Source organism: Morone saxatilis, unplaced genomic scaffold (genome assembly GCF_004916995.1).
Source record: "Morone saxatilis isolate NCDOM2014 unplaced genomic scaffold, NCSU_SB_2.0 Contig14, whole genome shotgun sequence".
Classification (NCBI taxonomy): domain Eukaryota; kingdom Metazoa; phylum Chordata; class Actinopteri; family Moronidae; genus Morone; species Morone saxatilis.
The window spans coordinates 20,401,725-20,426,014 of record NW_023339696.1 but is presented as its reverse complement, the minus strand read 5'-3'; the positions used below and the strand labels follow the sequence as shown (position 1 = coordinate 20,426,014).

At 38.7% G+C, this 24,290-nt stretch overlaps 1 pseudogene; it reads left to right on the top strand.

Moving 5' to 3' along the window:
* Positions 1–3,182: 3,182 nt before the first annotated feature.
* Positions 3,183–22,289, top strand: LOC118322778 (annotated as a pseudogene).
* The last annotated feature ends 2,001 nt before the right edge of the window (positions 22,290–24,290 follow it).

Below are 24,290 nucleotides of genomic sequence, written 5' to 3'. Positions count from 1 at the left end.
GAAAGCCATCAAGTACCTATCAACACACACACAAATAACACAACACCACACAAGCATCTCACCATCACACAACCACACACAATCACACCCGCACTACCAACATCTAACACAATATCCAACTGCGCAAAAACAACAAACCAACACTTGCACGTTGCAGAATTGCAACAAACACCGGTTAGTGCATCGTATCATAACACCATACAACTGACCGAAGTAAAAACACACTCGAAGAAAAAGTGTGAGCAACAAGACCCAAAACCACGGATTCCACGAAACCACCAAGAACCACAACATAATACCAGAAGAAATCCACATCAAAAACAACACACAGAAACCACCAATATGTACACCCACCATAACAAGATAATAGACCGCACAATCACAGCTACACTACATCACACAATCACACAACAACACAACCACAAGTGATGAGATTGTATACACGTTCGGGCCTCTAGAGTACAAAAAAGACGGGACCAACCGAGGTTTATATTTCATCTACGACAATGTCAATCAACCAGAAGCCGACCAATAGAAGAAACTCTTTTTTTATCTTTTTTTTGCCCTTTTCTGTTAAATGAAATTTAACAACTCTATTTGTCTCAATTTTATTTTTTTTTTGTTTTTAGTGTAACAAAAATCTTTACAATAAATTCTTATTTTCAGGTGATTGTTCTACACTAATTAAACACAACACATATGAAAGTTTATATAAATTTTCTAACCAATAGATTTGGCTCTAGGGACTCACTGGACCCCTTGTAAAGCGAAAGGAGATTACAGGAAATCTGAGAAGTCCAAGTTAATATAATATTTAATAATGAACCAGAAGTAAATAACACAAACACCACAGGATAATAATAAACACACCGCTCGCTCCTAAAAAAAATGTGGAAATCTATTGGAAATAAAGACTTTTGTGAAGCAACAATGAGAAATGAAGAAAAACACAAAAGCAAAGCTTCCAAGTAAACTCACAGTGAACCTTAAAGGCCACATGCCTTGTGCTGTATGACTTCTGGAGAACACATGAATAGAAACGCCTCTTAAAAAAGGAATTCTGAGTGATCTGTGCTGGAATTGTTGTTAACCTTGTAGCTGGAGGCGGATGGAGGTTTTGTTCCCTGAAAGCGAGTTTATATTTCTGTGTAAAGTCAGCATGCTTAAAAGATTTAGAAAATTAAAAAAGGACTTCATTAACCGACAATGATCCCTTGATTTAAAATGTTTGACGTTCAATTAAGATGCATAAATACACAGAAACGAATGATAGAGCATCCTGCAAATTTATCAGCATATAAGATTAAATTCATTCCCATATTCTGGCAATAATTTGTTAATATTCTTAATATAATAAACATTAAAGGCTCAGTTGTAACAATTCAGAAGGATCTATGCGTAAGAAATGGGATAGTAATATTCATATGTTTCATTAGTGTATTAATCACCTGAATTATAGGAATCTTGTGCTTTTTGTTAGCCTTAGATGAGATGTTTATCTACAGAAGCTGGGGTCTCCCTACCAATTGAGGCCGCCATGGAACTTACCATTGTTCAAACAAAACCACTGCTTGTAAATTGGGCCTTCCACGTTTTTTCCGGCCAAGTTATGGCCACCGTAGTTTCTGCCCACACTTTACATCGCCATCGTGTCAGGTTAGTGAAAATCTCAAATGATAGCAGCCATTATCTGTAACATACCCTAAACGATAGGATGACTTTATGATCCCAAGCGGGAAAATTGCAGTTAGCAGCAAGCATTACACAAAGAACAACACAAATGATAGAAGAATAAAATGCAAATAAATAAAAAATGTATAAATACTAATAAATAATGTCGTAGTGCAGGAAATAAAACCCGTGGGCAGTTGAACAGAATTATGACAAACAATAAGGTGCGGGAGACAGATTTATTATTGACCCAAAGAAGTTTTACGTTATTGTACAGTGTGATGGCATGGCAGGAAAGATTTCCTGTATCTGTCCTTTGGACCAGCGAGCGGAGCAAGCCCTGTGAGAGAAGGGCTCCGCTGTCTGACCACTGTGTGATGGAGAGGATGCTGATCATTGTCTATGATGGATTTATTTATTTTATTTATTTATTGGATATTTAGTCTAGAGTCATCAGAGGTTACTCACTTTATCCCAAACATTATAAAAAGCTGTATTTTTAGAAGGGAGTCCTGGCCAAGACAGCAGCATAAAGTTTCAGAAAGAAGAAAAACAACAAAATAAAACAGTAAAGATCTGAACATCCAAACTTATTGTTCTGGGGGTGTTTTCCTGTAAAAACTATTTAAAAAGTTATTGACAAAGTGAAAAGAAGTAGCTTATATTATAAGAAAAACCCAACCTGAACCTGAACCACGGAAGCAGTTTTGGGCCCAATAAACAAGATAAACAAGTAAACTACATTGTGTAGTAATTACAGTTACATTATTATTATTATTAATCAAATATTAAATATATATATATTCTTAAAACCTAATTCTGTCTGAGCCTACAGCAGCAGTTTTGGGCCACAACCCTTTTGCTTAGCTCAGTTCGGGATAAGAGAAAAGGGGAATTATACTGTTGACATTTTTGGGTTAATGCTAAATATGCATCAAACAAAATACCACAATAAACATCTTTAATGGGTTAATAGAGTCAGGGTCTCTCAGGTCTGCAGTGTGCTAAATGTTGCCCGTCAACCCTCCCAACACAGAACCCAAACAGTCGTGTGTGTGTGATCAGCTCGGCTCTTCCAGACAGCCAATGCCACAATTTCAGCGTCGCCCTAACAGACCTAATCTTCCCTGATCCCAGAAAATGAGCCCCGCCGTGTCGGGACCGTAAGCCCTCTAAGCTGCCGTCCTTAGCATTCATTGCTTTTTAATGCACAGTCTGAAGGATTACAATTGAAACCATTTAAAAGTGACACAATACAGCTATACATAGACAGTTTGAAATACAAAATGGACATACTTGACTTTTCCAAGATCTCCAAATATAGGCCCCGACCATCGCTTATAAAGGCTGTTAAAGTCTAGTTAGGGTGAGGGATGTCTGTGCTGTCTGTGGGGAATCTTATTTTAAGGCTCTGAGAGATTTGATCGTTTACAGTTCCTCAACCCTGACAAACGTCTGCGCATTATTCTCAAGTGCGTGTTCGTCCCGCTCGTGAAGCTACAGTCGATAAAATGAGCGACGCCGAGATGGAGATATTTGGGGTGGCTGCCCCGTACCTCCGCAAGTCAGAGCGGGAGAGAATCGCAGCCCAGAACACGCTGTTTGACGCCAAAACAGCCGTCTTTGTGCCCGACCCGAAGCAGGAGTATGTGAAGGGAAAAATCAAAAGCCAAGACGGCGCCAAGATCACCGTGGAGACTGAGGATGGGAAGGTGGGTGTTTTTAAAAGCAGAGACTCTCACATTGTTTCCTGTTTTTATCATTTCATTGAGTGGAAACATTTTAAATTCACTCTTCAGGTTGTCACAGTTCACCTGGACGACATCCGACCCATGAACCCTCCAAAGTTTGACAAGATCGAGGACATGGCGCTGCTGACGCATCTCCACGAGCCGGCTGTGCTCTTCAACCTCAAAGAGCGCTACGCTGCCTGGATGATCTACGTAACCCACTGATTATTTTCTGTTGTCTAATTGAACAAACCTGATTAATATTTTGTTTTATCATGCTGGTTTTTCTCTTCTCTCGCGTTCACAGACGTACTCTGGACTCTTCTGTGTGACTGTGAACCCTTACAAGTGGCTTCCAGTCTACAACCCGGAGGTGGTGGCCGGGTACCGCGGGAAGAAACGTCAGGAGGCCCCCCCACACATCTTCTCCATCTCTGACAACGCCTACCAGTTCATGCTCACAGGTCCACTCCCACCATATAATATATATAATATATATTACCCAGCTTTTTACTAAACATAACAATACAACAGTGTATAAATACTTGTTACAAAAGCGCAAAAAAAGTATTCATTATGCAGAATGTCTTATTTAAGAATAATATCACTGTAAAACCTCATAAGTTAATTTAATTGTTGAAATTGATTATATGGAAATGGTAAGTAGCACCAACTTAATTTTGAAAGTTAAAAAAATTCCTGGTTAAGCAGCTCTTACTTAAGTTTAATTTCTAATAATCTTTATAATCTTTATTTGAACAAAATACCTTGTAAAAAGTATTTAATCAGGAATGTTTTTGACTTTCAGAATTGAGTTTCAACAATTTTTTTGAGTTAAAATAACTTGTGTTAGAGTGTATTATATTTCTGTAACACGAGTTAACCTGTCAAAACAGCTGACATATGATTAAAAACAACTTGGGGGGATCATTAAGAATTATTTGGATGCATACTTAATGAAATAAAAACGAATTATAAAAGAATTATATCGCCTGTACTGAAAACACTGCACACGTTTAAGTTAATTTAAAACAAATGAGTTGGGTTTAATTAATTTTAATGAGTTACTCCAGTTTGTTTGAGAATTAAGTTATATTAACTTATTTTATTAAGGTTTTATATTCAGGTTTTACAGTGCAACTAAAAAGACTAAACATACATAAGAATGAACACAGACTCCTCAAACACAGCCGGAATATATCAAATGTTTCACCCAGTTTCTTTCCCTTTGAACAGATCGAGAGAATCAGTCTATCCTGATCACGTAAGTGTGACTTCATGTGTTGTTTCCTAAAAGATAATCAATATACATATATATTATAATGTCCCATCACTCATCTCACGCCGTCCTTTCGTCAGTGGAGAATCTGGTGCCGGGAAGACTGTCAACACAAAGCGAGTCATCCAGTATTTTGCAACAATTGCATCATTTGGAGACTCGAGCAAGAAAGAGCAACCTGCCGGCAAAATGCAGGTTCGTCCCTCTTCTGTTAACGATCTATCAATATATTGATCAGGTCTGAAAGCATGTGTTAACACAGCAGTTTGTGTTCTTGGTGTGAGTTTTTAGGGGACTCTGGAGGATCAAATCATCCAGGCCAACCCTCTGCTGGAAGCTTTCGGGAACGCCAAGACTGTGAGGAACGACAACTCTTCCAGATTTGTAAGTTCAGTATACGGAAGCTGAGAGCGGCCATTATTATTAAACTTGTTGTTATAACTGATGTTTGAATCCTGTTGATAATGAGAGAATCAATCTGCATAACAGGACCTTTGTTACGCTGATGTAAAGAGATAATTGAGATAATTAAGTTTCCTCAGTTTCCAAATATGAGATAAGATAAGAAGCCTTTATTGATCCCTGCAGCGGGCGACACAAACAGAAATAAGTAATTAAAAGTCTATAAAATACGACTAAAAATTATATATACAAGAACTAAACTCAAAATCATAATTTATACTGTAGTACTGTCTCGGTGTGATTAGCAGCGAAGTACAGAACATGTTAGAATAATATGATTCTGTAACAGAATAATAAACTTAATATTTATCTGTATTAATATATAAATATGTTGTAGTACATGTAATAAAACAGTATATTATATAAACATTGTATAATAAAGTATTGGATATAAAATATAATCAGTCAGACTTGGGGAGTTGCTAAGTTATGTAATCAGGATACAAAAAAAGGTAACTAATCCATTACAGTTACAGAAATAAAGACGTAATCAGATTACAGTTACATTTAGGAAAAAAATACAAGTTTTAAATAAAGATTACAGAAGAAAGATCACGTTGATTTCCATTTCCAAGGTCACATTGTTTCTTTTCATCTTTCTTTTTATTTACATATTTGGTATTGAGGTAATTATTGTGATACTTGGATTAGGTTACTGACTACATTTTTTAACAGGTAATTAGTAACTGTACCGGATTACATTTTGAAAGTAATCTTCCCAACCCTGAATATAATATATAATAGTAATGTAGTAATGTAATATATTGTGTAGTATAACATAAAACATGGCTCCCAAAGTGGGACCCCATAAGGTTCATTTTGGCCCACTAGCTGAAAGACATAATAATACTTTTTTTAAATAATATAAATCACTATTTATGCTGTTATTTATTTATTTTTTAATCTGACCACAGCAGACAAAGTGTCACTAAAGGGAATCTTTGGATCTTAATAGCATTTTGCTTTTTAAAAACACAAAACAATCCCTCCAAGTAAAAGGTTTGAGCATAAAATATTAAATATATTAAAGTATAGTATGAGCACAGAATAATATATAGTAAATGTTACATAATAACATGTAAAGAATATTATATGTATTTGCAATATTTTCAAATCAGTCCAGAGTAGTTGAGACATTTTAATTGTCTATATTATAACACAAAATAATAATTTAATAACATTTGCAGGGAAAATTCATCCGCATCCACTTCGGAACGAAGGGGAAGTTGTCGTCAGCGGATATTGAGACGTGTAAGTTTGCTCATACTGTCACTGACATTTCGTGGTTATTCATAATTAAATATTGAGTTTTATAAGATATATTTTATCTTTGTATATATTTATGATCAGACCTTTTGGAAAAATCCAGAGTGACGTTTCAGCTGCCGGCAGAGAGGAGCTACCACATCTTCTATCAGATCATGTCCAACAAGAAGCCTGATTTAATAGGTAAATATATCCGTAACTATTCGTCCTTTAATGTCTTATTTCTATACCAGTGCTGCACTTCGACCCTGCACAGACGAATCAATACTTCCTGTATTCCTTTTCAGAGATGATGCTGATAACCACCAATCCATATGACTTCCCTTTCATCAGCCAGGGTGAAATCACTGTGCTGAGCATCAATGACACCGAGGAGCTGATGGCCACAGACGTGAGTGTGTCTGCGTCAGATATACTGTATATATATGTCTGTGTGTGTGTGTGTGTGTGTGTGTGTGCAGAGAAACAAGGACGCAATTTGTGGAAATCAAAGTCTTTTGTTAGTTTTAGTTGATTACAGTGTGATTGTGATCATAAATTCAACTAGAAGAATCATCATATATTATCATAAAGTATCATAAGAATCAGAATCAGGTTTATAACTAGGTTTTCACATAAAGAAGAGTAGAGAAAAAGAATAAAGTAAAGAGTCAGAATATATTAAAAGAAATTGGTTATGGGAACTAAATATAACTGAATATAAGAATCGTTGTGCTTTCGTTACCTTAGAATGAGACATTTTTATCTACAGACGCCGCGGGTCTCCTTCCATGTTGAACCGCCATGTTTCTATATAAACACTGGCTCTAAATATGGGCGTTCACATTAGCCACTGTAGATTCTAGCTCACACACCCCTTCAAGAATGGAAAAACTGGTAAGGCCATTTTCAAAAAGGGACCCATTGACCTCTGACCTGACTTATTTTAGTGTATTTAAATAGTTCTGCATACTGGAGTCCATAAACAGTGTTGGAATTGGATAAATTAGGAATGACTGGAAAGCTGGGACACATCCTTCATGCCACCTCTGCATAAGTCAGTGCTCCACTTGTGCCATCCAAAGTCAAAAAAGTCTGGAAACACCCCTACCCCCTGGCTGATTTGGTCCTCCACAATGTTGACTCCATCCATGGCTATGACCACTAAAAGTTTATTAACAACCAACAGCTACAAATCATAATTAATGTCAGTTAACTCCTGTATCTGTTCCTCCAGAGTGCCATCGACATCCTGGGGTTCAACACGGAGGAGAAGATGAGCATCTACAAGATGACTGGTGCTGTGCTCCACCATGGTAACATGAAGTTCAAGCAGAAGCAGCGGGAAGAGCAGGCGGAGCCCGACGGCACCGAGGGTGAGACGTCGGAGCTTCAGGCAACACCGCAGCTTCACTCTCAGTGTTTATCACGTCAGAAGTTCCAGTATGTGTGATTTACATCCCACAGTGGCAGACAAAGTGGCGTATCTCATGGGTCTGAACTCTGCTGACATGCTGAAGGCTCTGTGCTATCCCAGAGTGAAGGTCGGAAATGAGTATGTCACCAAAGGTCAGACGCCGCAGCAGGTACAGTTTGCGTGTTTCTGCGTCTTAAAAGGTGTGTTAACATTGTTAGGTGTGAATGAGGGTTGAATTAACAGATTGTGTTTGAGCACAGGTGAACAATGCCATGGGCGCCCTGTCGAAGGCCGTGTATGAGAAGCTGTTCCTGTGGATGGTGACGAGGATCAACCAGCAGCTCGACACCAAACTACCACGACAGCATTTCATTGGCGTCCTGGATATCGCAGGGTTTGAGATCTTTGAGGTGAACATGTGGAAGCACGTTTCTGCCAGTAAAATAAAAAATGAGATGAAAAAAATCAGCCTTGATAATAAAATATCGTTCATGTTAAGTCATAATTATGAGATAAACGTCAAAATTATGAGATAAGAAGTCAGAATTTCATTTTTATCTCACAAATTATAACTTTTTATCTTATAAAAATTACTTTTTATCTTATAAAAAATACTTTTTATTGCACAATTATAACTTATTATCTTATAAAATGACTTTTTATCTTATAAAAATTACAATTTATCTCAGAATTATAATGTTTTATTGCACAATTATAACTTTTTCTCTTATAAAATAACTTTTTCTCTTAAAAAATGACTTTTTCTCTTAAAAAATGACTTTTTATCTCATAAAAATTACTTTTTTTCTCATAATTTCGATTTACCATGGGGATATTTTTATTATCAAGGCTAAGAATGACCTTGTATTAACAGGATTCTCTCCTGCGTAGAATAAGAAATCTTTCTACAAATGTACACTTATTGAATTGATATTGTTTAATCCAGATGAACAGCCTGGAGCAACTCTGCATCAACTTCACCAATGAGAAGCTGCAACAGTTTTTCAACCACCACATGTTTGTGCTGGAGCAAGAGGAATACAAGAAAGAGGGGATTGAGTGGGAGTTCATTGACTTCGGCATGGACCTGGCAGCTTGCATTGAGCTCATTGAGAAGGTACATCCTCTCTTTATGAACCATTCATATTAACATTAACATTTAAACACTAATCAGCTTTCTGCTCCTGCAGCCGATGGGCATTTTCTCTATTCTCGAAGAGGAGTGCATGTTTCCAAAGGCCACAGACGGATCCTTCAAGAACAAGCTGTATGACCAGCATCTTGGCAAAAACAGCATCTTCCAGAAGCCCAAACCCTCTAAAGGGAAGGCAGAGGCTCACTTCTCGCTCATGCACTACGCCGGCACTGTGGACTACAACATCAGTGGCTGGCTGGAGAAGAACAAAGACCCTCTGAATGAGACTGTGGTGCAGCTGTACCAGAAAGCTTCCCTCAAGCTGCTCTCTCAGCTCTTCGCCACGTATTCCTCTGCTGACGGTCAGTTCACAGACGGGTTGCACTGACGTCACGCTACCTTTAAAGTTTATCTCTTACCTTGTTTCTCTTTATGTTTCTGCAGATGGACATAAGAAGAGCTTCAAGAAAAAGGGCTCTTCTTTCCAGACAGTTTCTGCACTTTTCAGGGTAATAATATACGATCATAGCTAAAGGAATCACTTTGATTGATTGATTGAATGATTGTTTTGGTGTCAGTATGGAAGGTGATTTACTCTGGTACCGAAGCATCCCTAACTACCACCAGATAATCTTGAATAAGTTAAAAGATTTTTGCAGAATTCTCTATAAATTTGGATTTTATTTCCATTTTATTTACAACTATTTATTTATTTATTGGTTTATTTAACAGGGACATTAATAAACTTTACATATTTGCTATAAAGTCTCCCTATACAGAACAGAATATACAGTTAAACCGACAGATACTGAGAGTAATTTCATACAAGTACGATCTTTTAATAGTGTCCTGAGATAACTTCTGTTATGAATTGGCGCTATACAAATGAAATTGAATTAAAAGTGAATTAAAAATGTCATTGAGATCAATTGTTAGCATACAGAGATACAGAATAATAAAAATATGATACATTTTAGTAAAAATCATCATACAGGACACTATTATATATTGTCAGGTACTTTATAATACAGAGGACTGAAATGTGGGATATTACATATTATATATGACCCAGACAATATATAAAATACATGTATTGTATCGTCTGTTGCAGCTACTGAGTTGACTGTTTGGGTTCATTGTACAGTTTTTAATATAATATGAAATATATATAAAATATGGCACATTGTCAGTTTACTAAGTAATAGAAAAGGGGTCCTTAAGGAAAAAGGTTGTTAACCACTGGTCTAAAATGAGCAAAATAATGTATATTAATGTATTTATATTAATGTATTTCTTCTCTTTTTTTGGCCTAAAAGGACATTTAAGCGCACTGAGGTTAAAAATAACTGAATCCCATCATGTGTAACTGAGCTCCAGATAAAAAGACTTCTGTTAACTACAGCCATGAACATTAGCCCTAAATATTATCTAAACCATTCCTCCAAGTGAAGACTGAATGTCGATCTCCTGCAGGAAAACCTGAATAAACTGATGGCCAACCTACGGTCCACTCATCCACACTTTGTGAGGTGTATCATCCCCAATGAAACCAAAACACCAGGTAAGAAGAGAGATAAGAAAGATTGACACCACTTTCAAGTCTTTACATTTTTGTATGGATTAAACAAATGTTAATCAGTGGCCTTCAGAGGTGGCTTTTTCCCCCTGTTTACAGTCCAGCTAATCTAACCAGCTGTTGGCTCCACATGTCTTCTCCACGCAGGGTCCATGGACCACCATCTGGTCCTTCACCAGCTGCGCTGTAACGGCGTGCTGGAAGGTATCAGGATCTGCAGGAAGGGATTCCCCAGCAGGATCCTGTACGGAGACTTCAGACAGAGGTGATGTGTGAGAGGATTACACACACACACACACACACACACACACACACACACACAACCTAACTGTGACTCTCTCTGAGACAGATACAGGATCCTGAACGCCAGCGCGATCCCTGAGGGGCAGTTCATTGACAGCAAGAAGGCTTCAGAGAAACTGCTCTCCTCCATTGATGTGGATCATTCCCAGTACAGATTTGGATACACAAAGGTATATATAATATATTTATAGGTATTTTTAATAAGAATATGACAACGTTTGCCCCCCGGTGTGTAAACTGTACCAATCGGGGGAGCTCACAGTGTCCCTTCAGACTGACTGGGACTGGTAGGGTTTATTTTATGTATATTTTCTGATCTGAAGTTAATGATGTAGTACAAATAGGAGCCCACATAATACAAAAATAATCCATGATGATCAATATTTTAGAGCCCCTCCAAAAGATGTCTCTAAAATACTGACAATATCAGCCCCTCCAGGATTTTACCTGCTTCTTTTTCTGACCTAAATGTCATGACATTTCTAGAAAATAGTGATGCATGTAGTGACGTTTTTAAGCTTTTTTGTTTTGCAATAAAAACTTGTTCCAGTCAGAATAAAATCTCACTGTTTGGAGGGTCAATGTGAGACTTTCGTGTGTTGAAAATGCATCTTCAACACCAGGAATGAGGAAGTGTGACTCAACATTTAGTGCAGGAAACTACAATTGGTCAAATTTGTGGAGAAGTTGTAGTGATTGGACAAAATATTGTTCCCACTCAGTCCAGATACAGTAAAGTAGTTTAATCAAGAGATTGTCTTCCATACATCCAGGATTGTGTCGGTCTGGACCATTTTAGATTCCCATCATGGACTTTTACCTAAGACTACCAGTATATTTTGATCTAAAAGAAGTCAGGAAATAGTTCCCACACGTCCTGGAAAACCTTGGAAATTAGCTTTCCAGCCACTGAAACCCCCATGGAACCTGATTAAAATGTCCAAATATCCTGAAAATAATCTGTGTTTTTAATCATATTTTAGCCCTTCACCCAGAGTCATGCATGTAATGAATAAAACTGGGGTTAAAAGATCTTCTGGTAAATTATATGACCATTTGTGAGCTAGTGCTGTCCTTGTATTGTATTGCAAAATGTCCTGGAAAGGTCCTGGAAAATGAACCCCGGTCGTATCTTCTTGCAGGTGTTTTTTAAAGCCGGCCTCCTGGGTCTCCTGGAGGAGATGAGGGATGAGCGGCTGGCGGTGCTGATGACTCGTATCCAGGCTGTGGCCAGAGGTTACGTCACCCGGCTGAGGCTCAAAGAGATGGCGAAGAAAAGGTCTCTCACAAATCACAACAAACTGTCAGATACTCTATATAATAATCTATATAATCTACAGACAAAGAGCAACAGTCGACATGTTACAATGTTAAATACTCTATAAACTAGGCAGACAAAACCGATAAAGTGTTACCCTTGTATCTGATATTACTTTAGTTTGATGGGAGCAGTAGAAAATGTGCTGGACTTCCCATAAAATAGATATTTGTAGCCATGTTAGCAGTAAATTGGCAAATGATAGCAGGCTAACACGGTAAACTAAGGTGGTGAACATGGCAACCAGTATGTCTGCTTAACATCATCATTGTTAATGCACTGTGAACATGTTAGCATTGAGCATCTAGCCTCACAGAGCTGTTAGCATGGCTGTGTTAATGTGCAGTTCAATTTCTTTAGGTGACACATTTTTCAACCTCTTTTGTTCGATTAACTCCAATAAGTACTTGTTGCTTTTGTTCTTTTTTTAATCTTCACTACACTCAGGCATCATATGCTGTGAAAAGACTTTACAATTAGTCGTGGAAAAACCTAAAAAAGGTCATTCAGATTTTAATCACAGCAAAGTCTTCACTCCTTTAATTTCTCCCTCCACAGAGAGTCCATCTTCATCATCCAGTACAACATCCGTTCCTTCATGAACGTGAAGAACTGGCCCTGGATGAGGCTCTTCTTCAAGATAAAGCCTCTGCTGCGAAGCGCCGAGGCGGAGAAGGAGATGCAGAGCATTAAAGAGCAGTTCTCTCGACTGAAAGAGGAGTTCGCAAAGTCAGAGGCCCGGAGGAAGGAGCTGGAGGAGAAGATGGTCATGCTCGTCCAGGAGAAAAACGACCTTTACCTTCAAATCCAGGCAGTACGTAAACACCCCAAAGTGGTCTGTGTGTATCGATTTTATTCTGTCCGATAAAGAGATTAGGAGAGAATATACTTAAATTCAGCAACTACATAATCAATACTAATGTAAGATAAGTGGAAGCATCATTGATTGGACACATCAAGATTTAAAAAGTAGAAATAGAATATAAACAGGAACAGAGCAAATCACTTAGAACATATTAGGAGAGAAATATAAAAAATAATTATTAATTATTAAGACATGTCTGCAAAATAAAGGATGCCAGATATTAAAATATACACAATATTCCAAATATACTAAACAAAATAAACTTTATAAAATAGCTTCATAGCAACATTAGAAACTTTAATTTAGCACCACACTGCATTCCCTGGTAGTTAATCAATCAATTAATCAAACAAAATGAATTAAATATTTGGAAAAATATGCTTATTAAAAGTTTATACAGTAAAAAAAAATTTCAATATATATATATATGTAATATATGTACATTTATATTAACAATAAGAATATTCCAACAAAACTAACAAAAAAAGACGTATAAAATGGGAAAATGTTTATAGTCACACAATATGTCCAAATGTATGAATGTATGTAATTAATTAAGAAAAAGCTATATTTATATACTTTTTATAACATGAAGTGCTTCTCAAACACACATTTACACATATATAAACATACATTCACATACATACTAACATATGGATGAATAAAACAAGAGGAAAAGAGTTCAAAAAGAAAAATAAATAAAGATGAAGAAGGAGATCTATAAAAAGGCTATTAGAGATCCTTGTGATTGGGGAATGTGGAGCTAAAACAGCAAAGGCAAGGTCACATTAGTTTTGCATTTGGAGCCGGGGGTCGATGGATAAAAGGAGATCAGAAATGCGAGGTCATGAAGTACTTTAAATGTAATCAGCAGGATTTTGTAGTTGATTCTGAATTTTACAGGAAGTCAATGGAGGGACGATAATGACGGCGGCTGGTTCAAAGCCGGCTGCTTGACAAAGGCAGAGAGTAGTTACTCCAGTTATTCTGAAGTTGAGGAAAAAAGGCTTTTAAAGTGTTCAAATGACTGAATGTAATTCCTTCATATTATGTATTTATTGTACTTCCTGTTGGAAAAGCTTTGGGGAATACGATTGACTGAGGGGAAAACACAGTATCAACAAACAAAATGTGTTCTTTAAGCTTTCCAACTACTATTGTTTTAATAAGATAAGATAAGATATTCCTTCAATAGTCCCACAATGGGGAGATTCCAATAATAATGTACTGATGTACTGGTAATGATACTACTAATAATCACCTTTAAATTAATATCATAAATTAATGTACACCTCAATGTGTTTGTCATTTAAAAGTAGTACTTTCTTGCTTTAGCTCGCTGTGTAGTTGACAGTTTTTTAGCTGTGTTTTGTTTTTACTGCACATTAACATGCTGTTTTCTTTGGAATTATATATTCCTATGTTATATAACAAATCAGATTCTGGTCTCAACTTAATTTTGACTTTATATGAAGCTGCATTTTGGCTTTGTAGGGTAGTATAAACGCTTTAAGGACGCCCGGCTAAGGCACGTGTTGAGGGAATTACAATAATCTATACAGAGGAAAATAAAAGAAATATAAGATTTTTGCAATATTTCTTAGCTGAAAAAAACAAGATGGGACAAGTTTTGTAACATGATGGTCTAAAATGACACCGAGACCCTTAATCATGCAGCACTGTGTCTTCAGGAGAGGGAGAACCTGTGTGATGCCGAGGAGAGGTGCGAGGGCTTGATAAAGAGCAAGATCCACCTGGAGGCCAAAGTCAAAGAGTTCTCCGAGAGGATGGAGGAAGAGGAGGAGATCAACGCCGAGATCACTGCCAAGAAGAGGAAGCTGGAGGACGAATGTTCGGAGCTCAAAAGAGACATCGACGACCTTGAACTCACCATCGCCAAAGTGGAGAAGGAGAAATACGCTACAGAGAACAAGGTGCCCCTGATGACCGTGGCGTGCCTTTTCGGTTTAAGTGTTTAAACGCTTTTAACTCTCAATAAATCGCCTCCTCTCTCTCTGTAGGTTAAGAATCTGGTCGAGGAGCTCACTACTCTTGAGGAAACTCTGATGAAGTCTTCAAAGGAGATCAAAGCTCTGCAGGAGGTGCACCAGCAGACGTTGGATGACCTCCAGGCTGAGGAGGATAAAGTCAACTGTCTGGTGAAGACCAAAGTCAAGTTGGAGCAACAGGTCGATGATGTAAGTGCAGATAAAGACTCAGCTAGTTAACAATACTGAGAGATTAAGACTTCACTACAAACCGACTCATTTAACTCATGTAACTCATTTAATCCTGAGCCAATTTTTATGAAATTTGGTTTGTTATAAACATGGGAAATTGAACCTGAAACTGGTTAATTAATGCTTTAGGCATGTGTGGTGCATGGATGTACAAACAGACGAAAAAATTAGAGCAGGCACTGATAACAAAAAAGAAAAAATGAGTAAGACTTTGGCCAAAATACAGAATGAAAACAATGAATACATGTATGCTAGAGTGTGTTAGCTGGTGCATAAAGTATCAACAAAAACAAGCACTCAGGTGGCTTTATAACAATGTAATATGTACAGAAATCTACATTTTTAGCTAAAATTGTAAATAATTTACGCTTGATGTTCTAGTGGAAGTTGTGGCCATTCAGAAGGTTAATGTTTAGGCATAGAGATGATTAGATCTGATTCTCATGTTTATAACAAACCAAATTTATTGAAAATCGGTTCAGAATTCAGCGAGTTACAGTCGGTTTAGTAGGGCAACCTTCCCAATATGGCGACCACGTAAGCGTATAGCAGCGGCCAGTGAGGTACCTTTTATTAGTGGACTGTCGAGGTCTGGTTTCTTCGGTTGACGTGCAGCTCTGGACTCTTGCAGCTGGAGGGCTCCCTGGAGCAGGAGAAGAAGGTGCGTGCAGACTTGGAGAGATCCAGAAGAAAACTGGAGGGGGATCTGAAGCTGTCCCAGGAAACCATCATGGACCTGGAGAATGAGAGACAGCAGATGGAAGAGAGACTGAAAAAGTAAAAGTTTGTTTATAATCCTAAAACATAAAGTGGATACAGTTGGGTTTAACATGTGAGGCTCAACAATAATGAACAATACTCTCACATGTGCACAGTAAATATGAAGCTACAGCTAGAATTCAGCTGGGATATAGCAAGCACATAACTGATTTACACTTTGGTTTATGTAAGGAAAGAAACAAACCAGATGTAACATGTTAATTAGAGTTGTTGGTAGACAGTGTTTGTCACCTTCAGACAGAGCCAGGCTAGCTGTTCCCCCCTGTTTTCAGTCTTTATGCTAAGCTAAGTTAACTAGCTGCTGATCCCAGCTTCATATTGAACAGACAGACATCAGAGTCAGAGGGGTGGCTAAAAAAAAGGCCTTGCCACCACAAATTTAACACATTAATTTAGATTAATTAAAAAAATAATGTAAATTAATTAAGGCTTAAGTTCCATGAAAAAAAGAAAATAAGTATAGAAGTAAATGTCTGAAGATTTGTAAATAATGTCTAATGCCACCTGTAATGTTTTAGTTTGAGTTAAAATATCTTCATTTAGGGGCTTTATTTCTCTAGATCCACCCCTGCATGAGAGTGATTTTTAAATGAAAAAAACTGCATTTTCAGCAATTTAATTGTAAAAACCCGTGCCAATCTTAATGAATCATTACTCACTATAATAAATGTTTTCTCTGCTGATAAGAATAAAATGTATTCTTTTCAGGAAGGACTTTGAAATCAGCCACCTGCAGTGCAAGGTGGAGGACGAGCAAGCCCTCGGCACTCAACTGCAAAAGAAGATTAAAGAGCTTCAGGTATCTCTAGCAAAAGTTGGCCCATTTAAATACATTTTCTCTAATATACTTAACATTTTAGTAAAGATAAGTTAATACAATTTCACTGCAGGCTCGCATTGAAGAGCTGGAGGAGGAAATCGAGGCCGAGCGCTCGGCTCGGGCCAAGGTGGAGAAGCAGAGGGCTGATCTCTCCAGGGAGCTTGAGGAGATCAGCGAGAGGCTTGAGGAAGCTGGAGGAGCCACCGCTGCTCAGGCTGAGCTCAACAAGAAGCGCGACGCCGAGTTTCAGAAGCTGCGTCGTGACCTGGAAGAGTCCACCCTGCAGCATGAGGCCACGGCTGCGACGTTACGCAAGAAACAGGCCGACGGCGTCGCCGAGCTCAGTGAGCAGATAGACAACATTCAGAGAGTGAAGCAGAAACTGGAGAAAGAGAAAAGTGAGCTGAAGATGGAGATCGATGACTTGGCGAGCAACATGGAGAGTGTCCTGAAAAGCAAAGTAAGAGACACATGAACTGTTTTCTTAACATGATGAGTTTATTTTGGTCGTAATAACCGAAGCTCAATATTTCAGGCTAATCTGGAGAAACTGTGCAGGAGCCTTGAAGACCAAATGAACGAATACAAGACCAAAGCAGATGAAGTCCAGAGGTCTCTGACTGATTCCACTACACTGAGTGCTCGCTTAAAAACTGAAAATGGTATGTTACTGAAAGTAAACTTAGGAAAAAGATGCAAAAACAACAATTATTTGAACTGATTTGCTTTGGGTTTTCTCACATAGTGGCATGACCTTCACGTGTTGGTTATAGATCACATAACCAAAACATAATCCTCATATATTGACAGAAAACTAATAATAATTTGTACACACAAATATATAATAAGTTCTGAGTGGAGGTACACTTTAACTTCTCCAGCTGGAGGTGAGACATGGCATCAATAATCCATTGTGTGTGAGATGCGGGTGCTACCGATTTCCATTTAAGGAGGATGAGGTGATGTTAAAGCCTCTGGTTGGGAGCTAGGAAATGATAAAACAGCAATTCATGTGCGGTTAAGTTAGTTTGTGTCTTCTTTTTCCAAAATAGGTGAACTCACACGTCTGCTGGAAGAGAAAGAGATCACTCTGTCCCAGCTGAGCAGAGTGAAATCTGTTGGAAGTCATCAAATCGAAGAGCTGAAGAGACTTTTGGATGAAGAAATTAAGGTGTGAAAGACACAGTTAAGTCTAGAAAGAAATCCTGTGAGGTTACGTTAGTTGTTCATGTTCATCAATCAGGCTGATTGGTCATTATTTTAGACAGAATTGCAACAATTAGCCAATTAATCGATTAGTAAAATTGTCAAAGACAGAATATTAATCTGTAAACTATTTTGGATAATCAATTAATCGTTCTCGCCTTTTAAGCAAAACTGCTAAATATTCTCCGGTTCCAGCTCTAAAGGTGTTGTTGATCTTCGCTGCATTACGTTGGAAAATAACTTTGCTTTGCTCTCGTTGCTCCCTCTCCTCATTCAATCTCTAGCTAATACACTAACCACAGCTTTGTTTTGCGTTCAAAACAAAATAAAAGCGCGAGGATTCATTGGTTATTTTTTACACTAAAGCAGTTTTAATTCAGGCAGTAAACCACTGTTATATATGTTCTTTCTTTTTAAGGCAAAAAACGCCCTGGCTCACGGTTTGCAGTCGGCTCGCCACGACTGCGAGCTGCTCAGAGAGCAGTACGAGGAGGAGCAGGAGGCCAAAGCTGAGCTGCAGCGTGCATGTCCAAGGCCAACAGCGAGGTGGCTCAGTGGAGAACCAAATACGAGACCGACGCCATCCAGCGCACCGAGGAGCTTGAGGAGGCAAAGTAAGAACTGCACAGCGTAAGTCAGCGCTGATGGGTTTCTTACGCTTTAACACAATTTATCTTTGCTTCAAAGGAAGAAGCTGGCCCAGAGGCTGCAGGAGTCTGAGGAGATGACAGAGGCAGTGAATTCCAAGTGTGCTTCTCTTGAGAAAACCAAGCAGAGGCTCCAGAGTGAGGTTGAGGACCTCATGGTTGAGCTGGAAAGGTCAAACGCAGCAAATGCCAACTTGGACAAAAAGCAGAGGAACTTTGACAAGGTATGTCAGAAACATGCTCATTTGCATCCTGTTAAAGCTGCTTCGTTACACAAGCTGTTTCCTCCTCTGTTAGATTCTGGCCGAATGGAAACAGAAATATGAGGAGAGTCAATCGGACCTGGAAGTCTCCCAGAGAGAGTCCAGAGTGCTCAGTACAGAACTCTTCAAGCTGAAAAACTCGTACGAAGAGGCTCTGGATCATCTGGAGAGCATGAAAAGAGAGAATAAAAACCTCCAGCGTAAGGGTTCTGCTCCAAAGAAACCATCCATAAGTGAGGGAGTTATACTGTGTCTGACCTACAAAGATGATGTTTTTCTTTACATTTTCAGAGGAGATCACAGATATCACCGAACAAGTTGGACAATCTGCTAAAACTATCCACGAGCTGGAGAAAGCTGCAAAGCAAGCAGAACAGGAGAAGAGAGACACCCAGGCAGCTCTGGAGGAAGTTGAGGTTTGTATTATCCTGTAATGACACCAAACAGCCGTTTTTCATTCAAATAACCTCAAGTGTTGTGTTTCTCTCGCTGTAGTCTTCCCTGGAACATGAGGAGGCCAAGATCCTGCACCTTCAGCTGGAGCTGAACCAGATCAAGTCAGAGGTGGACCGAAAGGTGGCGGAGAAGGATGAAGAAATCGACCAGCTCAAGAGGAATCACCAGAGGACCGTGGACACGCTGCAGAACACGCTGGACGCCGAGACGCGCAGTAGAAACGACGCCATCCGGACGAAGAAGAAGATGGAGGGAGATCTGAACGAGATGGAGATCCAGCTGGGTCACGCCAACCACCAGGCGGCCGAGGTCACCAAACAACTGAGGAACCTGCAGACCCAGCTGAAGGTTTGTTAACGCTCACAGACCGATATAATGGGTCCACATTAAATTGAAAGCGGGTGGTATTTGCTTCCACATATTTACATTAATATTGGTCGAAATCTGTTCAATCCTAGGTAAACATGCGTCACATTTTGTTTTACAGGAAGAACAAATTATCGGCTTTCGGTATAAATGTACAAAGAAATTGATTTTGTTGTCAATTAATTTAGCATACATTGTTAAATAACTGCAGATGTAATGTTAAAGGGTTATAAAGGCATTTTTCATTTCATTTCATCTGGACATTAAAGCTCCAAGCCTTTACTTTCTGTCCCAGGACATCCAGGTCCACCTGGATGAAGCGCTCCACAGTCAGGAGGACTTAAAGGAACAACTAGCTATTACGGAGCGCCGCAACAATCTGATGATGGCCGAAAATGAGGAGATGGTGGCGGCGCTGGAGCAGTCTGAGAGGAGCCGCAAACTGGCTGAGCAGGAACTGATCGACGTCAGCGAAAGGATTCAGCTGCTCCACTCTCAGGTTAGGAAATGATATATAGGACGGATAAAGAGCACATTAAAAAACAAGTGTTGACTAAAGTGCAGTACAGAGAAATTTAAAATACGGTTAAGTAAAGATAACAAAGTGCAAATAACTGTAACAGACAAGTGTAAAAAGGTGGATCTTTAGCCCATCTAGAGTTGTTCACTTTCCTTTTAGCTGCAACGGTTAGTTCTTTGAATTACTGCTGAAGCAAAACCAGCCAATTATTCTGTGTCTGAGTGGTTTACTTGCTCGCAGTGTTCTGGGTTTATAAAGCAAATACTTTTACCATCAAAATATTCCCTGATCTTGATTTTGTGAATCAGTTAAAAACATCACCACCTTCTTTTTCATCACATATCTATTGTTTACATGTCACAGTCTGCAGGTTTCCATCAGAGTAAACCAACTTTCCAAAATATGGTAAAAGACTTGCACTGATATTTTGTTTTGAGGGGCTAAAATTTTCATGAAATTTTTAAAAACTACAACCTTTTAGTGTGAGTTAACACTTTACTACAGATAAAGTAGTTCTACATCTTGAGATTACAAGATTAAAAGACGTGTACCTGTAAGGTGATCACACCATTTCAATATGGCACAATTTAATCTCTGTGTCCCGCGGAGACACGCCTATAAAAAAATAATAAAAGTTTTAATGATATGGCTCTGATTTAATTTGGTCTGTCTATAATAATTACTGTCTGCTCACATTTATACAGCCACAACAGCACAAATGGTCAGTGTGCTTTCGTTTTGATATGAGAAAACCAAAATCGGGAACATCATTAGAACAGAAAAACAAGAAAAGTACACTGACCACAAATAAAACAATTATTTATTTTTTTAATTTAGCATTTTCCTCCAGATGGGCAGCTCAGCCAAAGAGGACAAATTAAAGGCTCCAACTAAATGTACCTCCAGTTGGATTGTTTTGTGTGGGATTCAAACCACTCACGATTTAAATGGACGTGTCTTCTTTACATGTTGTCTAATGATCAGAACGCTAGCCTGCTGAACACCAAAAAGAAAACGGAGGCTGATTTAGTTCAGCTGCAGTCGGAGATGGAGGACACCGTCCAGGAGGCGAGGAATGCGGATGAGAAGGCCAAAAAAGCCATCATGGATGTAAGTCTTCAACCCCCTGTTATTCAATTTAGAGACATTCCAACGAGGCAACAGCTGGTCTTTGAGGTTTTCGGTCTGCAGATTAAATTTCACAGAGAGATTAACATTTGCTCACAGGCTGCCATGATGGCAGAGGAGCTGAAGAAAGAGCAGGACACCAGCGCTCACTTGGAGAGGATGAAGAAAAACCTGGAGGTGACGGTGAAAGACCTGCAGCAGCGCCTGGACGAGGCCGAGCAGCTGGCTCTGAAGGGCGGGAAGAAGGAGCTTCAGAAGCTGGAAACCAGGGTATAAGTGAAAGAAGGTCGAAATCATTATGTAGAGGAAAAAAACAGAATGAAAAGTGGGTTGAACAAACTGTATTTTTAAGGTCCGTGAGCTGGAAAATGAACTAGAGGCAGAACAGAAACGCAGCGGCGAGGCTTTGAAAGGTGTGCGGAAATACGAGAGGAGAATTAAAGAGCTCACTTATCAGGTAAATCCTGTTATATAATTTAACTGAATAATTAAAAAAAATGAGATGTAAGAGTAATCCCTCAAATGTTTCAGGGTGAGGAGGAGAAGAAGAACGTGGCAAGACTCCAGGATCTGGTCAACAAACTGCAACTGAAAGTGAAAGCATATAAGCGTCAGTGTGAGGAGGCGGTGAGTAAAAATACACTTTGTGAATAAGTGTTAGCTGGACGCGTACCTAAAACAACGCCTCCCTTCCCATATTGTTTTCTGTGACACGCAGGAGGAACAAACCAGCATCCATCTGGCAAAATTTCGGAAGGTGCAGCATGAGCTGGAGGAGGCTGAGGAGCGAGCTGATATCGCCGAGTCCCAGCTGAATAAATTACGAGCAAAAAGTCGTGATATTGTTGGTAAAGGGGAATAGAAATCTACACCGGTAACCAGTCGTTGCTGTGAAAACCATTTATCTCCAGAATGTCACTTTCTTTGTGATTTAAAGCTGCTTGTTTTTACAGTCAGCACTCTGATTTCCAATTTCATGTGGACTAATCTTTGTGACGATGCATTTTTCAGCTAATCCAATGGGTTTTAAGATGGTTTATTTAGCTGTAGAAGTAGAACTTTTGCAACCTATAGTGTAAGAGATCACTTAGACTTTCAATTTATCTAAAATAAAATGTAATCTGTCAGTTTCAACATTATTTGATCATTGGATGCCAGTAAATAATGTCATATTAGCATTATTAGGATTGGGGACTACAAACATTGGGGGTCTGACATGGTCGTTTACCAGGCAGGGAAGGCGAGATGCAAACAAGTTGCATTATGGGAAATGTAGGAGCCATATGGGGACTAAGGGGCCGATCACACAGAGACGCATCACTAGAAACGTGTTAAACTTTTTGTTTGTAATCACAAATCAATACAGCTGACAAACACGGTGTCATACAATCACGTTCATTATAGCGAGCAGCTCCTTTAATATGAACAGATAAAAGCAGCTCTGTGAGGCTGTACGTAGCTAAATGCTAACATGCTGACAGTGACGATGCTAACGAGCCGATGTTAAGCAGGTTTAACCATCTTATGTGTCATTTGAACTGGGAAGTTCCCAGTCCGAAATTTCAACCAGGAAGAAGTCGGATTTCCAACTAGGAAACTGGGAAGAACCTCACCAACCTCAACCTCAAAATCCAAGGTGGCTGCTCCGCTCAACTAAGCTGTAATAACATTATTTATTGTTTATTGGCACTTCTGTCTTTTATTTCTCATTAAATTAGTGGTGGATGTGTTTGTATGAGCAAAATACAGCATAATGTGTGTTGCTAAAAATGGCTAATGGCTAACTTGGCTAGAGCTTGGGTTTCCAACTTGATGTACTGGATTTTGTTCCACTTGGATGTGATTCCCAGTTCCGACTTTGGACTTCCGAGATGAGTGGAACGCACCAAGAGTTTAACATGTTAGCATGCTAGCATATGCTAATTAGCACTAAACACAAATTACAGCAAAACAAGTTGATTTTTTCAACTTTGTCCTGATGCTGCTGGATGAAAACTTACTGGATCACCAAAGCCCTTCAGATTCATCAACGTGGATATTTGTCCATTCCAGTAGTTGTTGAGATAGTTCAGTCTGGACCAAAGTCTGTCTATGTAAAGATCAAGTGAATCAGACTGGGAACATTTTGAAAATGTTCAAAAGAAGGTTTCTTGTTTGGACACAGCATCTGGTCACCATTCTGTGTTGTTAATCCTGGGATCAGTCGACAGGGAGCTAAATAAACAGTGACAGCTCAACATGTTCCAGGAATAGTGTCCACACAGCAGTTATTTGTGCACTGACCTGAACTAAAACCTCATTCTTACACTAAGACACAGAAAAAATGCTTTTGTTAGAGTCTTTGTGATGGTCAAGCACTGTCGAATTTATCTGAACTAAATATTATAAATCTCAAACACAGTCACACAATCAAAATGATCTTAAACAGCAACCAGATTTAAAAGGACATCACAGTTTTGTCTATAAAAGTCTCAAGAAAGTGTTGTTTTAGTCTTGTTTTGGTACTTGAACATTTATCACCAAAAAATGGAGACACTTTATCCTGTCTTTCAACATTATTCCTTTTTGTTTCTTGACCCAATAAAAACCATAAACTCTGCTACCTATTTCCCTCGAGTTGCTGTTTTATTTCTTCACATTTACATCCTGAATCTTTTCAACCAAGAACAAAAAGGAAAAAGCAGATAGAGAGATATATATGAGATTGTACAACTATAATCTGATATGATGGATAATAAAAAAGCCTATAGTTGCTTACCAGAGGGAATATTATTGCGGGTAGTAACAAAATTGCAGCCACAACCTAATTTCCTGATGAATGAATGCATTAAAATAACACGGGTACACTCAGACTGTTACTTAT